The sequence below is a fragment of the Dasypus novemcinctus genome, chromosome X (assembly GCF_030445035.2).
Source record: "Dasypus novemcinctus isolate mDasNov1 chromosome X, mDasNov1.1.hap2, whole genome shotgun sequence".
In the NCBI taxonomy this organism is placed as follows: Eukaryota; Metazoa; Chordata; class Mammalia; order Cingulata; family Dasypodidae; genus Dasypus; species Dasypus novemcinctus.
In genome coordinates this window covers 106097803-106115139 of record NC_080704.1, presented here as the reverse complement: position 1 = coordinate 106115139, position 17337 = coordinate 106097803, and the positions used below count along the sequence as shown (strand labels likewise).

The following is a 17337-nucleotide window of genomic DNA, read 5'->3' as shown; positions in this document are numbered from 1 at the left end:
TTTTCCTTCAGTGTTTGAATATGTCATTCCTCTCACTCAGGACAACTAACAAGGAGATAATGATGGTCAATGCCATCCCAAGTCACAGACAGTACCTAGCAAGACAGTCCCATCCATATCCTCCCTGGATCTAGGTCCCCTCTATATTAGAAGCAGAGGAGGCATCACCAACCCCAAATCCTCAAGAATGGGGAATGACCAATGGACTAAAGTACCCTTATTATTATTCTACTATAAAGTGTGTTATTATTCTAACAATGGAAGAACACTTATCACTGATGTAAAGGCAGTGGCCACCAGAGGTTCTGAGGGATGGGAAAGGGAAGAATAGGTGTAACATGGGGACACTTTAAGTACATTGGATTTATCCTCCACGACATTGCAGGGATGGATACAGGCCATTGTATATTTTGTCATAACTTATAAAATTGTGCAGGACAACGTATAAACTATAAACTGTACTCCATGGTTAGTAACAATGCCTCAATATGAGTTCATCAATTGCAACAAATATACCACACTACTGAGGATTTTGTTAATGTGGCAATGTGTGGGAGGGGAGGGAGGGGGACATAGGGGAATTCCTTACATTTTTAATGTAATATTTAAATAATCTAAAGCTCCTTTAAAAATAAAATTTTCATTATAAGAAAGAAAAAAAAGAAAATAAAGAGATATGGAACTCATGTTTCTTCTGCACATGCTGTTCTTATGAGAATGCAAGTATTGTCTCACTATTCTTTTCCCTCATTTCATGTTTTGCTGTGCAGGAAAGGCCAGAGACTTTTGAAGTATTTTCCATTCCATGACTTGGAAGAAGACCCATACCTTCATGGAAATTCCCATGAGTAAATTGCCTTCAACCAGTACCCATGGCCTGAAGACTACCCTCAGTGCAATTATGACAAGGTGAGTTTAAAAAGTATAAAGATCATGGGCTAGTCCATAAACACAGTAGACTATATTATACTATATAGGATGGCTTCACCTTTGGTAGATTTTTGCCTAACTCTTTGGATATCAAATCATGAGAACAGTATTTTGTAGATTCTGAACCAGTACAAGATCATAATGTGTAAAATGACTCCCAAGAGGGTCTTGCAGAACTTCCTGATCACTGAAACCATGAGTTTTGCTCAGAACAGAGGGCAAGTATAATGTATGCCCTTTCAGCTGGTAAGAAAGTGATTCAGAGCTTGTTATTTTGTGGTTAACCATAATAATGGAGATAACAAGAGAATTAGGCAATCCAAAAATACACAAACAATTTGACTTGAGAATGTGTATCAGCCAAACATTTTAATTTAAAATTAATTTGGACAAGTGCTGGAAGAGCATTTTTTCCTTTCTTTTTTCTTTTTTTTTGGATGGCCATAGCTAATTTATTAAATGAACAAGAGCAAAATGAATAAGCTAAACTTATGTCATACTTTTAGTTATCAATGCCATTTTAACCAAACCTAACACTATATATGAAAAACTTTAATTATTTGTTGAATTTAATGCATTTCAAAAAGTAACCATAAGTTTGGAAATGAATGAAAATGGTGAAAGCACATCATACTGTTTGTGACTAGCAGAGCTACTATAGGGATACAACAGTAGTTGAGAGGAAAAGTGTAAGGACATTTATATTCCTAGAAGGAAAGCTAAAAAAAAATGTAACATGGGATTGTATATCATAGTGAAACCTCATGTAAAATGTGAATATAGGAGATATTGCATATATAAATCTGTTTCTACAAAATATAAATACAAATAAACTAGAGAGAAGGAAACAGAATAGCTGCTATGTATAGCAGGGGATGCATAGAGAGATTGAGAGTTGATGAGATTTGTTTGTTTTGTTTTTGTCTTTTAGTATTAGTATTATTACTGGAATAATGAAAATGCTCTGGGAATATTGGGCTGATGAATGCACAACTATGTGATTATACCAAGTGCCATTGATTGTACACTTTGGATGGATTTATGCTTTATTAATAGGTATCAATAAAATTGATTTGTCATTATATGTATATGACTCAGACTCTGAAAAAATGAAACCATATATTAAAATGGGTTCACCAACTAAGCTCACATTTATTTTGATTTTAATTTAATAATATATTTTATTTAACCCACTATATCAAAAACATTATTATGTCAACATATAATTCATATTTCTTTTGGGACATAAATTTAACTAATAATCCTAGAACCAAAATGTCATTTAAAGAAAGAAATAGAGATTATTCAAATTAAATTATAGTTCATTTTCATTATTTGCTTTTAAGAATCCCCTAAAATGGTCCCCAAAGATCCTATTCATTCATGCTTTTGTGTAATCCCCTCTGGTTTAGTGTGGGTTGGAGTTAATGAATCCCATGAACAGAATACAGCAGAGGTAATGGGCTGTCACTTCCAACATCAGGATACAAAACGACTATGGCTTCAGTTTTAGACACTCACTCTTGCTTGCTTCTTCTGAGATAAGCCAGTTGCTGTGTGGTGAGCTTCCCTCTGGAAAGGCCCACGTATTAAGGAACTGAGGACTCCAACAGTAATTGAGTAATTAAGGTCCTCAGTCCAACAGACTCTGAGGAACTGAAACTTCCAACAACCATGCGAGTGAACTTGGAAGTGGATCCTCTGCTAATTAAACCTTCAGATGATAGTGCAGCCCCAGCTAACAATTTGAACATTGAGAGTCCTTGGCTTGGCCACACCTGGATTTATGACCCACAGAAGCTCTAAGATAAAAATGTTTTAAGCCACTAACTTTGGGGTAATGTGTTATGTAGCAATAGATAACTAATACAATAGCCATATTTATTCCTCAAATGGTTGAAAGAATTCACTGGTAAAAGTATTTAACCTTGGAGGAGTGTTCTTTATAGGATGGCTTTTAATAATAGATTCAATGTTTTTAATAGTTACAGAACTATTTATATTTCCTATTTCTTCTTAGGTCAGGTTTGTTGAGTTGTATTTTTGTAAGGATTCATGAGTTTCTCCACATTTTCACATTTATTGGCATGCAGGTGTACACAATAACCTCTTATTTAAGATATTGTAGGATCTGAAATGATGATATGCCCTTTCACATTCTTGATACTTACATTCCTTCACTTTTTTTCTTGATTGGAGTTTATCAATTTTAGTCTTTAAAAAACTTTTGACTTTATAGGTCCTTTCTATTTGTATTTATTTTCTAGTTTATTAATCCCTTTAATTTATTTATTCATTCCTTCTACTTTCTTTGGATTTAATTTTCTGTTTTTCTCTAACTTTTATAGATGAGTACTTAGGGGGAATTATCAGTTTCCAATTTGTCAGAATCTTAACTGTGGTCACTTGTAGAAGCATTCTTCTCTTAGAGCACTAGGATCTTCAATCCTATCAAACCCAAGGCCATTATAACAGAAGCAAAAATTATTCCAGGGATCTGCTAAGTGTAAGAGAGGCTACTCCCACCTTCACAACTTGGTTCCTAGACCCATAAATCCTTCTTGATGTAGTTGGCACCATATGTCAATCTATCTATCTATCAATCAATCTATCCATCCATCCATCCATCCATCTATATATCTATCCACCCTACCCAGAGACACAAAGTCAATCCTCATTATTCACATATTCCATATTTGCGAATTCACCTACTTTCTTACATTTATTTGTAATCCCCAAATCAATACTCATAAATTCATATATTACAGAGCAGTGAAAAAGTTGAATCACCTGCTGTGCACATTCCCAGTTGAGGCTGAATATGGCAAGACTCTCGTTTTAGCTCTCATAATGTAGACATTCACAGTATAGTTAAAGCCATATTTTTCACATTTTTGTTCTTTATTTTTGGTGACTTTGCTGTTTAAAATCACCTCCAAGCATAGTGCTGAAGTACTGTCTATTGTTCCTAAGTGCAAGAAGGCTGTGACGTGCCTTACAGAGAATATATATGTGTTAGATAAGCTTTGTTCAGGCATGAAGAATGGTGCTTTTGATTGTAAGTTCAATGTTAATGAACAAATAACATATATTATATAAGGTGTCTTTAAACAGAAACACACATAAAAAAGATTATTTATTTATTGGTTGGTGAAAATATTGTGATAAGGGGTTTGAAATGGAACCAAAGCTGTATTTTCCCTAGTAACAAAGGTTCAGTATTCTCTAGTTCAGTGTCTGCAATGACTTTATAGAACATTATCATGAATAATGAGATCATATATATATATATGCTTCTCTCATTGAACCCTGACCTATAGAGCATCTTTGCAGGAATATCATAAAAATGATGCTGCATTATTTGTATCACATCCTGTCAGGTGCTGAACAATTTCCATTTTTCTCATTACTGATTTTCACTTTGTTCTTTTGATTGAGGTGGTCTCTGCCAGGTTTCTCCACTGTGAACTTACTCCTTTTATCTTTTGTAATTAATAAGTATTTTGTGATGAGATACTTAGAAACTATGTAAATAAACTCACTCCTCATAACATTTAAGTTTATTTACTTCTATCAATAAACTTATTTACTGCTAGAAAATAATTTTTCTGATTTTATTTAATAATTTGTTACTGTTATTAATTTGATAATCAAATTGCTACTGATTTGGCCAGTGGGAACCCCTTCAAGCTGATGTATTTTTCCTTTTTTTAATATCTCTTTCTGTCATCATCTTTTTGTGTGACACTTCGCCCCTCCTGCCATGCTGGGGGGCCTGTGCCTCTCCTTGCTGCTTGTGGGCCTGAGTCTCACTGCACAGATCTGGGACTCTTTTTTTTTTTTTTACCAGGAGGTCCTGGAATCAAACTTGGGTCCTCCATATGGTAATTGGGAACTCAATTGCTTGAGTCGCAGCTGCTTCCCTCTTTTTCCTTTTGACATGCTCCCATCATTTTTTGAGCACTTCCTTGCTACCTTGCTTTATGGCACAAAATAATGTTCCAGGCTCATTTTATCCTTTTCCTGGCCCAGCCTTGTAATCAGCCATTTCTCCAAGGACCCCTGGATTCTTTTAGCTGAGAATATTTGTTAGAAACCAAGATCGGTGTGTTAGGTATGCTCATTGCTACTGGGATGTCATTGCTTCAAGGCCTTCTCAGTAGACAGAGGTCAGAAATATGTAGAGGTGTGGGAGTGTATATCTAGGCTTCTCTCTTTCAATCTGTCTAAATATGTATATATCCATAAACACATTTACGTCTATATTATTTTTATATTGAAAATCTTGAGTTATTACTGATACCTTCAGTTCCAATCTAATATCACAAGGTGCATTCTAGTTTTTTCCCTTACTGTGCTGGTAACTCCTTTCTCTGACACTAAGAAACCTAGTTTCCATTATCCTTAATAATTTGGCTAGTCCCCCTGTATGTAACTAATTTGCCATCTCCTCTACCACCGTCTTCATATGGAGATAGCTTCCTAACCCCATCTGATGTCAGGCCATTCCTCTCTGTGAATGGTCTTTTCCTATTCAGCCTTCCTTCACCATACTACATTTTTTGTGGGAATACCCATTCCATCCCACTCAGTCTCTGATGTCACAAATTGCCTACCCTCACCCATCCCCACTCTGTGGATGCTCTCTTCAGTCACATATATCTGACACCATATGCCAGGTCACCCCTCTACAGGGATGTCCTCCTTCCCCTGCTCTGCTCAGGCTCTGAACCCCCAAAGCCATGTGGATGTTTGCTTATCCTGCTTGGGTTCTGGCCCACAATGCTGGGCAACCTCTCCCTGGAGACATCCTCCTCACTCTGCTTGGGGTCAAACACCCTGCTCTAGGTTGCTCCCTCACCTGCATGGAAGTCTTCCTCATCCCACTTGAGCTCTCCTACTCTATACTAGAAGGTCCTGCCCATTCAAAGATACCTTCCTCACTCTCCTTGGGCACTAATATCCTACACTAGGCCTTACTCCTTCATGTATGCTTTCCACACCCTGCTTAGGGTCTGACCCCCTGTGTCAGGCTGTTCCCTCACTTCATGGATGTAGTCCTCTACTTTCTCAGAATCTGATATGAAGAGGTGGCTAGTCTTCGTGGTCATCCTCCTCACTCCATTTGGGCTTTGACACTACATGCCAGGTTGCACCTCTGCATGAATGCCTTCCTTACTCTGCTTAGCTTTGACTCTGTAGGCTGAGTTGTGCCACAGTGTAGACAACCTTCTAATTCCATTTGGGCTTTGACATTACCATATTAGGCCATCCCTCCCTATGGATACTTTACTCACTCTATTTGGGCTCTGACACCCCATCATCAGGCTACATGGATACCTTCCTTATTCTACTTAGGCTCTGACTCCCCCACATCAGGCAGCCCCCTTCACTCCATGTGGATGCTTCCTCATACACCACAGGCTCTGATGGCCCACGGCCACCTCTCCATGCCCTTCCTATCCTGCTCTGATTATGACTCATCACGGTGGACTTCCCTCTAGTGTAGACACTGTTTCTTGGGTGCCAATACCCTATGTAGGACACCTCTATGTATGGATTCTTTCCTTTACTCGTTTTCTAAGTGACACCCTATGCCAGGCTATACCTCCCTGTGTGATGCCCTCCATAACTGTGTCCTTATTTTGTTTGGGCTCCATAACGATGTACCATGCCTTTGTTACTCAGGGCATAACACTCTGTCCTCCAGACACCTCCTTTGCTCTGCTCGCATCTAATTAATGGCTTTCAGACTGAATTGTCCAAGAATGGGAGTGAACAGAAAGGACACCTATGCATTTTAAAATCTTTGGTGAAGGGAGTGTTCTCTGTGTCTTCCCAGGAGGTGTGGTTAGGGGGTAGCTTCACAGTTTACAAATAGATTTATTCCATTATATCCATTCCCCTGAATCTTTAGACTCCTTCTATAAGATGTCAGAGAAGTTCAGGGATTTTGACTGCAATAACTGTAAGCTGTCATTGAGTCCCAGGCTTTGATAAGCCAATTTAACAGACTGTTACAAAACACCAGAGTGCTTGAGCCAACACTTTAAATTTCAAATTCTGGATAAGTATACCTATGTCAATGAATTCAGACTTGGAGCAGGTGAGAATGTGAGTCTTTAGAGGTACTTTACTTGTCTGTCAACTGCCCCAGGAACATTCACTGAAAGGATTATAAACAGAGAAAATGTGTGTGTGTGTGTGTGTTTGTGTGTTACTGCCTAGTTTTTCAAGAAATGGGGATTGTAGCAACTATACATATTTTATGTTAATTAATTATTTCTTTTTTTCATTCTCCTTTTCTTGCTTCCTTGATGAAGAGTACTTGTTGGGAAAGTCAAGGACACAGTGCGCAGCCATCTCCCAGCCCTTGCCTATCCTCCTCTCTTTCTCCTCATGCTTGTTTGTGTGTAGTTGTTGGTTATGTTTCTACTTCACCAGAGACTACAGGCAGCCAAGAAAGCCATTAAATATTACTTAGTCCCAGCTGCTTGCAAGGGCACAAAGTTTGCTCATTGGCTGAAGCCCTCCCCCCACCCCCCAGTGTATAAAAGCTCAGCACTCAATCAGTGCAGGTGTCCCTTATCTTCAGCATGAGGTGATGCATGTGGGGCTGCCAAACAGTTGGCCTCTCCAGGGGACCAGCTACAATTGGACTTTCATCTCACACCATGCCAGAGAAGTGTGCAGAGCTGCCATCCAATGACCCTGACTTGAGTAATTGACCTCCCCAGGGAGCCAGCCAAGGTGGGATCTTTTCCCCTGTTCTTATGGACCCTTTGTGGTGTGCAAGCAATAAATCTGCCATTTTCTGGGAGTCTCTGTTTTACCTGTGCCTGTGTTCCCATGGTGAACTGTATAGTAACTTGCTCCACAGTACTAGTAGTGGCTAATATTATAATTTAGGTTCCAGATATGAATATAATTGAATCAATATTACTTCATGATGATGTTGTGGCTCACAGAATTTTTTTTACTAATAAAATATTTATTTTAAAAAGAGTTAGTATGTGTTATGTGTAATGTTCCAAGAACATGTGTTCTCAATCCTTTTCCTTGTATTAATTCCAAACCTCCAAGATGAGTATCATTATTTCCATTTTACAGAAGGGCGAAGTAAGACTTAGAAATGTTAGGTAAATTTTTCAATGTCACACTGACCCGACATTTATTTTTTTTTAACTTATTTTGAGGAAACTTTAGATTACATAAATGTTAGGTAAAAATATAGGGGATTCCCATATGTCCCTCTCCCTACCCCTCCCACACTTTCCCACAATAACAACATTCTTCATTAGTGTGGTAAATTTCTTAAAATTGATGAACACATATTGAAGCATTGTGATTAACCATGGATTATAATTTACATTATAGTTTACACTCAGTTCTGCACTATTTTGTAAATTATGACAATATATAAGGGCCTGTATCTGTCACTGCAACATCATGCAGGACAATTCCAATGTCCCAAAAATGATCCCAAATTGCACCTATTTTTCCTTCTCCTTTGCCTCAGAACCTCCAGTGACCATTGCCTTCACATCAATGATAATAGTTCTTCCATTGCTAAAATAGCAGTAAGTTTATAGTAGAATAATAGTAAGTCTGCTTTAGTCCATTGTTCATTCCCCAATCTTGAGGATTCTGGGATGGTGATAACCACTGTGCCTCTAATTGAGAGGAGGCTTAGATAGATGGAACTCTTTTTTTATATACAAAAATATGTTTATTGGAATTAATAACAGTCATTTCGTATGTTGGGAGAATCTTATCTGAGCTTGCTTTGGATATCTCTAGTGCTGTTATATAAAAGGTATTTATGTAAACTTACTTTTTACATCTGAGGTGGGTTCTAGTAAACAGTACCTGTTATTAGAAAAACAGCTTTCTTTTTTATGAGCATTTATTTTTTATATATTTTTTGAAGATACATAGATCACAAAAAATGTTACATTAAAAAATATATGAGGCTCCCACATAACCCACTGCCACCCCCCTCACTCCTCCCACATCAACAACCTCCTTCATCATTGCAGCACATCCATTGCATTTGGTGAATACATCTTGGAGCACTGCTGCACCACATGGATTATAGTTCAAATTGTAGTTTACACTCTCCCCCATTACATCCAGTGGGTTATGGTAGGATATATAATGTCAAGCATCTGCTTGCAGTTGCAGACTCTCTCTGTTCCTTGGGATGGGTGTTGTCCATCATCATCACCTTGTTAGTTGTCCTGAGTGAGTCCAATGAACTGGAGAGTAGGCATTGCAACTCTGCTGAGATTCAGGCCCAACTGGTACATGGACGGACCAAAGATTTAAGTCTCTTGGACATATACCTATTAACTCTAGTACTACCTATAGGTTCAAATAGAAAGGGCAGAAGAATCATGGGTAGGGAAATCCCAGATGAGTCCAACCCTGTCACACTGGGAAGCATAAATTTCAAGGTAAGGTCCACTGGCTGGGTGCCAAACTCCTGGGTGGTCTAGTCTGCCTATGGTGTCTGGATGTGTCTAGAGCCCTCAGGAGCCCTGCTATTTGAGGTGATATTTACTGGTGACTCACAGAATTTTGCATCTTATAGGTTGGAGATGAGACTTCTGTTGAACAAAGGATGAGGATAGCTTTTGAGTGGCAAAAAGAATAAATAGTACTGGTTATTATTCTCTTCTCCTTACCTCCATCCACTTCCCACCCTTTCTAGTCCTGTTTTGTGTCCTAGGAGTTTTACCACTGCAGACTGCGTAGTCTTAGCTTCCTTGCCTGATGGTTTCTAATTATGCTTGATCAAGGGATAGAAATGGTAGGAGATCGGAATGTGGGAGGAGAGAGGGATTAGGATGTTTCTTCCTCACCCCTCCTTGCTCTGGCACTGCATCCTTGGCAGTAGCTGTATCCCTGCACAACTAGAGTACCAAATGGGCAACTCTTCCTCCATAATCCCAACTTTCTCTGGGCTCTGGTAACTCTTTATTTGCTTGACCCCTTGGCTTTAGGGGTGGTAATGATTTCCCACTCTTGCCTCATGATCCCTTGTTTCTTCATGTAACCCTGACCACCCCCTGTGAATAGTATTTGTATAAACTCTCTTCATCTGAACTGTCTGGGGTGAATTATATTCCTGATGAGGTAGTGCTGATAAAGTCTTGCCATATCTTTATCCTTTGCCTTATATCCATGATTTTAAAGAACAATAATGCTGTAAGTGGAAAAGTCCCTCACTTGGGTGTTTTTCTGTACACTGTCTGGGCTGTTCTATAATGCTTGGAGATAAAGCACTTGGGAAATACAAATGACTCACATAGAAAGTATCCCTTTAAAAAAAAAACTTTAAAAATCTACACAAGTAATACATGGTCATCATAGAAAATACAAGAAACCAGAAAGAGGAAAATAAAAATCAACAGTAATCTCTCTCCACAGAAATAGCCACTGTTAACATTTTGGTGTCTGTCCTTTTTAATTATACATGTCTAGTTGTACACTTTTTTGAGACACTAGTTGAGGCATTGCCAGCATGAATTCTTGGGTTTTGGAATTTTAACAACTCCCATCTGTGGTGGTATGGGTGAAGCAGGAAAAATTGAAGAAAATGTAGAAACACAGTGAAAGAGGAAGCAAACTTGGGATTTGGACTGGGGTTTCTGGACTGTCATATTTGATGCACAGTGTGGACCCCACCCGTACTAAGTCCTGCTGCACTGGGCTGGGCCTGTGTGCTCTTTGGGAGGGGCTGCCTTTTCCTGTTCTCACACTCAGAGGAATCTAAGCCAGGAGCATGGGTAAATAAACCACAGTTGCACAGCTGGCTGCCCTGCACAAAGCTCCTTTTGAATAATTGGAAACCTCTAGAGCCTAAGGCAGCCCAGAGAGAGAAGTTAAGAATGAATTAATTCTCCAGCAGCCTTGAAAAGTTTAATCCCAAATTGACTGCAGAATACAAATGTGTTCCCACAGGGAAGCATCTAATCTTAAAACTTCAATCTTTGGAACTGGAGCTTATTTTCTACATGCCAAGGTCATTTTGTTTTCCCTCAGAATCTGAAGAGCCAAAAATTCCTGCTATTTGATTCCTGTATCTCCTCAAAAGAAATGACACTATTATGTATTTGTATAACATCCTGTCCCTATGCCCTGTCTTTGCTTTTCCACTGCCCAATGTTATGCTGACCCCAAGTAATACACCCTTTTGTCATAAAGTTTGTAAATTAGGCTGGGAAAATAGACCTCAGAGAGAGGCAGATATGTACAGAGTATGGACTACAGTGATTAAACTGATTTGGTGTTAATATATTATTGTTCTTTCTGGGGTTCCTTTACCTGATTATTTATTTCACTACTTCAGTGAAGCATCAACTTTCTAGCAATTGCCTTCTCTGCACAGTTAGTGGTAGAAACAGAAGCATGGAATGTTGACATCATCATTTCTGCTTGTCCTGTCTTTTTGTTCTATTATTTTTCAAGTCCCTAGTTTTACCCTAAACAATGGTTTGATTCTGCTTTTTTGAAGATCTAAAGAAAGAGATATCATGTAAAAAATTTGCTACAAGCCAAACATAGCATTTAGAGCAGAGGGACCAAATATTCTTATTTTAAAAAGTCTACTCTTCATTTTAATACTGACAAGAAAATATCTTTTTTTTTGGAAATATTGTTGCACTTTTTTGGTTCATGCTGAAGTGGGATAGTTGTACAGAGCTTTAAGTAGAAAGATATCTGGACAAGGTAGACATTCAATAAACTTATTTACTTAAAATGAATGCCAGAACACAACAAATTTGCTAAAACTTCTTAACTGCCTGTACATCTATTTGCAGTTTATTTTTGTCAGTCTTACTTCTCTTTAGCTATGCAGTAAAAACAGCCTCAATTAGGAGAGCAAGAAGGTTGTGGTAAAAAGAAAATGGCCAGACCATATACTAAAGCATCAGCACAAACTGTCTTTTGTATTTGTGCAACTCTTGATGACAAGTAATTGAGGAATTATAAGGCAGGTACAATACAATTACAATTAGCACTATTCTAATGGAGCATTAAATGCTAGAGCAGTCTCTGATGGTCCTATTAAGAAATAATAAATAAGATCTAATAGAAAAAATAACGTGCATACATTAAGAAATGTTAAACATTTCTTTAATTTTATTGAACCTGTGGCAATCAGGATGCTGAGAATCTACCAAGAAGTCTTGTGAGGTGGGAGCCTGTATCTCCCCTGAAGGACTGGTTGGATGGAAGATATTTTTTAGTGCAAAACAGAATATGTTTGAGTGACATCATCAATTTGGCAATATAAGACTGTTAGAAGTTTGCAATAATTAACAAGCTGTAGCTCAGTTCCCCTTGATATGCATTGAGGACACTTCCCCAAAGATCAAACAAAGAAACCATGTAGAGATGGAAATAATGGGATATAAAGACCTTTACTACCTGCATTTCAAAGGGAGATAAAAACATTTCCTCCCTGCATATCAAAGGAAAACCCACTCCTCTAGCATTCCAAGGAAACCTAACTCCCTAACCCACTACCCTCTAGCCATACAAGGGAAAATTTTCACTTCCAGGGTTTCCTATTGGCCCCTGCATCTCACTCAGACCCTTGACCCCTTCCCACCAACTATCATTTCCCTGCCTAAGAAAGTGCTATATAAATGCAAGTACTCCCCTTCCAGGAGTGGGCTGAAGTCTGTTCTTCAGACCCCCTCCCATGGGAGAGCTTCTCAATTAATTCTCTCCCTGTGGTCGTATCAGTCTCCATGTCCCAGTGAGCACCATTTTTCTCCAACATATGGTGCTGAAATCCTGGACTAGGGTCATGTTGAGACTGATTGACTAGTGAGGAATCTCCCCTCTGCCACAGCTGAATGCCCATCCAACACCAGACATCAAATCTTGGCTGGGTGAGTTAAGGATTTAACACAGGAGGATCCTGCTGTCCCTCTCTCTCTTTTTCCATTGTCCAGGACAACCCACTGGGAAAACCTAGCACTAGGTCAGGATCCTCACCATTCCCTGTGGCCCATGTTGGGCAGTATGCCTGCATCCACATGGGAAGAAACCCCTTGGCTCCGGAGATGTCTGACTCCAAGTATGGCTTCCCATTTCCTTGGAGATATCTGACTGATTCGGGGATGCCTATCTCACTAAGAGATCCTTAGTCCTAGAGATCCGTAGTCACACCCAGGTCACCTAAAATGTGGAATTCAAGTTTGGCTCCCAAAAAACCATGCCTCTGGGCTGTCTCCTTCACAACCTGCTGCAATCAGCTAACAATAGGTTGGCTCAAAGGGAAGGCAATGCAAAACTTTATAAAGTAAAGGACAGAGAGAGACACAAGAGAGGAGATAAAGATGGGACCAGGGGACTTACAGCTTCTGGAACTGAGAGCCTCCACCCTAGTTTCCACATCATATATATTTAGGAACCAACAAGCAGCTGTTTATTATTTATTATAATAAGGGACAGGTGCAACATTTACAATAATAAGGTATAGGTCATACAAAGTTCAAATGCCTCCTTACACAAACATGTTTTTGTGCTGACCAGACTGTGTTCCATCTAGTCAAAGCAAGGTGTTCCTAAGCCTGCACTTTTTGTCTGTTTCATGGAAATGTTTCAACTTCAAATCGTGTTGCTACTGTTTTCCCACAACAATTCCCACTTTTTGTTTTTGCAGTGCAGTGATGATACATTTGGCGATTTCTTGCTGCTCGAAGGGCCTTTTACAATGAACACATATAATGGTTTTGAAGTAAGTGATGGATGAAAGATTTTTAATATTCCAGGAATATAATAAATTTCATTAACATAAGAAAACATTGTACTTTATCAATCACAGTAGATGGCATAGTTTTGTTTTACCCAACTAAACAACATTTAAGAATTGGAGAGAGTAACTGGGACCTTATATCTTGTCCCAATTGTTTACCTATTCCAGGCCCTTAAGATACCATTGTCTCTGATGTTTCTTAGTAGGGTCACTGCCACAGGTTTCTTCTATACAGCTAGATTAATTGCAATCAGTCCAGGGTAGAAAGCCTTGAAGAACTGCAAAAGTCCATTGTTGACCTTTTCACACAGTTTTTGCACTTTTTGTATTCATTCAGGTTTGTTTTACTTTTACAAAACACGTTTTTTCACTGAATACTATCACAATACTTTTACAACTTGCTATATGCATACTAGTTCTGCCCCACATATCTCTATTTTTCTGATTTTATAAAACTAAACATTTTATTTTAAGACAAAATACACCTTAAATTTCAGTTGGCATTCCCACAAACCTTTTACCTTTTCAGTAATTGTTTAACTTTTACATCTTTCATTTTATCCTATTAAAAATGAATTATTCATTTCAAATTAAGCAAGAACTATTTATAAAGAGACTTCTAGTAATTCTATTAATCAAGACTTACAATTATAGAGATTTCATTAACCTTTTAAATTTGGATAATAATATAAGTGCTTATTTAATTTTTTGGCTATGTGAATAGAGCTCTTTCAGAACCTTTTATTTATCAAATTATATCACCATCCAGAGGTATCAAAATATACACTGAGAAGATAAGCTTAACAATTAGAAAAAAGAAAATAAAAAGATAGAATTTAGACACTGAGGAAAAGACGTAAGTAGTTGCCTTGCCAATTTGCATACAGGGCAACACTTATTGCAGTGATGGAAGGCAAAACATCAAAAACAAAGCATTTTTTAATTTTTTGATACCCCAATTTATTTTTACCGTAATTTTTCCAAATTAATATGTATTCTATATCTAACCTTTAAACTCATTGCTATATTCCATTTTACTATTAATGGAACCTGGCAATATATTGGGCTTCACTTTTCAGGAAGTTTTGGATCAGAGAGAGATTCAAAAATGGCAGGGGAGAAATACTGGTGTGGAATGTTACTGACAGGGGAAAAATGGTTGGCAGGGAGTTCTCCAGGGCATATATCCAGGGTACATAAAAATGTTTGGATATTTTCATAATGGATACAATTAAAAACAACTGAGGGAGTGCTGAGTTCCTAGCCAGGGGAGCTCTATCACAGTCCCTAAAGGAACAGCAACAATCCCCCAAGTGCAACAGCAAAGACCAAAAAAGAAGGAAGGCCCAACAATGAGCCCTTGATACTAATGACTATGCTTGTGAGCCTGTGCATCTGAAATAAGAACAAGGCCTAGAGCTGCAGGGTGCCTAAGAGTTACCTCCTGAGAGCCTCGGTGTTGCTCAAATGTGGCCAGTCTTGAAGCCAAGCTCAGCATGTAAATGTGTTGCCTTCCCCACAGCATGGGACATGACTCCCAGGGATGAGCCTCCCTGGTGCTCAGGGATTACTACCAAGTACCAGTTGATGATGTAACTAGAAAATGACCTTGAATAAAGGGTCAACTCGGACCAGCAGAATATCTCAATCTATATATAATACCAGGAGTTAAAAATGCTTTTTGACCTGAATCAAGGGGGAAATGGAAAGGACAAATGAGTTTATATGGCTATGAGTCTCCAAAAAGAGCCGGGAAGTTATCAGAGGGGTTGCCTTTATGCACACCTCAGCAGAGTCCCAGAGAGAGATAAAGTAGATACAACCCCGGGTATTGGTTCTTCTGAGGGCTACAGAGACCCACAGGTTCTATGGTCATGGCAGATGGAGTTCACTGCCATGTCATTTGGCCCTACTTTGGAGTTTGTGTTTCTGTGTGATGGAGCTGGACTCAGATGTGATCTTTGTCCACAAGCCTCTCCTGTTACTTTTACCGGAACTGTAGTTGGTGCTGGCATTTAATATATACCCAGGAGACCTAAATCTCTGGACTGACCATGTGATAGCCAGGCCCTGAGCCTCAACAGACTTCAGCTCCTACACTCTGGTTTATTGGACTTACCCCACTCAGCTAACATGGAGCTGAAGAAGGTAAACTACCACACCATGGAGCCAAGAGTGCCTACATCTGAAAGCAGGAGGATAGCACCCAGCATCCATGTGGAATCTAAGCCCCCTCTTGTTACAGATGTGGAGTGGACACAACCATTCCAAGGTCCACAGGATGGAGGAATAGAGTATGGAGAGAGTGGACTTATTGATAATCTATTCATGAACTATTGTGATTAGTAATAGAAGAAAATGTGGCATTGTTGTGGAGAAAGTGGCCATGGTGGCTGCTGGGGGTAGGGAATGGGAGGAAGAGATGAGATGTGGAGGTGTTTTCAGGACTTGGAGTTGTCCTGGGTGATGCTGTAGGGACAGTTACTGGACATTGTATGTCCTCTCATGGCCCAATGGGTGGAATGTGGTTGAGTGTGGACTATGATGTGGACCATGATGTGGACCATTGACCATGAGGTGCAGCAGTGCTCTGAGATATATTCACCAAATGCAATGAATGTCTCATGATGATGGAAGAGATTGTTGTTATGGGGGGAGGAGTGGGATGAGGGGGGTGGGGTATATGGGGACCTCTTATTTTTTTACTGTAATATTAAAAAAATAAAGACAAAAAACAGAAAAAATAAAAAATAAAAAAATTTTACATTTACTTGAAAAAAGATATACACTGACAATGAACAATCACAAAAAACATTTCAACATCCACTGAAAATTACAACACACACAGTGATTTTGAACAGGCAAACACAAAAGCAGTTCCAAATCTACCATCCTAGAATTAATTTCTTCACTGATTTTAATTTGACTTCCCCAAGCCATATTTGCTTTTTGATGCTGGCTTGAACAAATTCTGTAGTTTAGATACTTTGATGTAAAGCCACTCTAAAAACCACAGCAACTGCAATAAGGGCAATAATGCCTATAATAGCTGCTATTAATACTCCTATAAACATTTTTGCACACTTAAAAACCTTTCATAAGAATAATAGCAAAGCATGCATTTCAGGTAAAGACTCAATCCTGATATAAAATGTGGAGCAGTAATCAGCAATTCTTCCTTTTCCAGCTATTGTTCGGCTTCTTGACTTAGAGCTTTAATTCACCCCCAGGTGGGAGGTGAAGCCGCTCTCTTCTTTGGAATGAGACCCAGCCTTGTAGTTTTCAGCATCAGTCTCTCCCGTCTGCATTGATGTGGGCTATGGGTGGGAGGCTCTTCATCTCTTTGTAGATAACCTAAGCTGTCTGTGACTTGTGGGTGTGGGACGGTAAGAGGCTGCAGTCCTGCCCTTGGTGACCATGGCAACAACTCCAGTCCCAGGGAATAGTTTAGCAATGCAAACTCTATAAACTTTAAATATTCAGGGAAAATGCAAACCAAATGTGCTAAAAGGTTATCTAGAATGTATACGGTCCATGCTAAAAGGTTACCTAGGATGTGGAAGATATATGCTAATTCAAACCTACTGAGCACTGAAACCAAGAACGATTTAGCCCTTACCCTATATAAAAGG

General features: G+C 38.9%; 1 long non-coding RNA gene across 1 annotated transcript in view; it reads left to right on the top strand.

The window, feature by feature from the left end:
- The window catches only part of LOC139438026 (uncharacterized), a 99843-nt gene extending 86122 nt beyond the window's left edge, over positions 1–13721 (top strand). The window contains exons 4-5 of the long non-coding RNA XR_011647888.1: positions 771–909; positions 13613–13721. This is a non-coding gene — a long non-coding RNA (uncharacterized lncRNA). The remainder of the gene's footprint in view (positions 1–770; positions 910–13612) is intronic.
- Positions 13722–17337: the final 3616 nt, after the last annotated feature.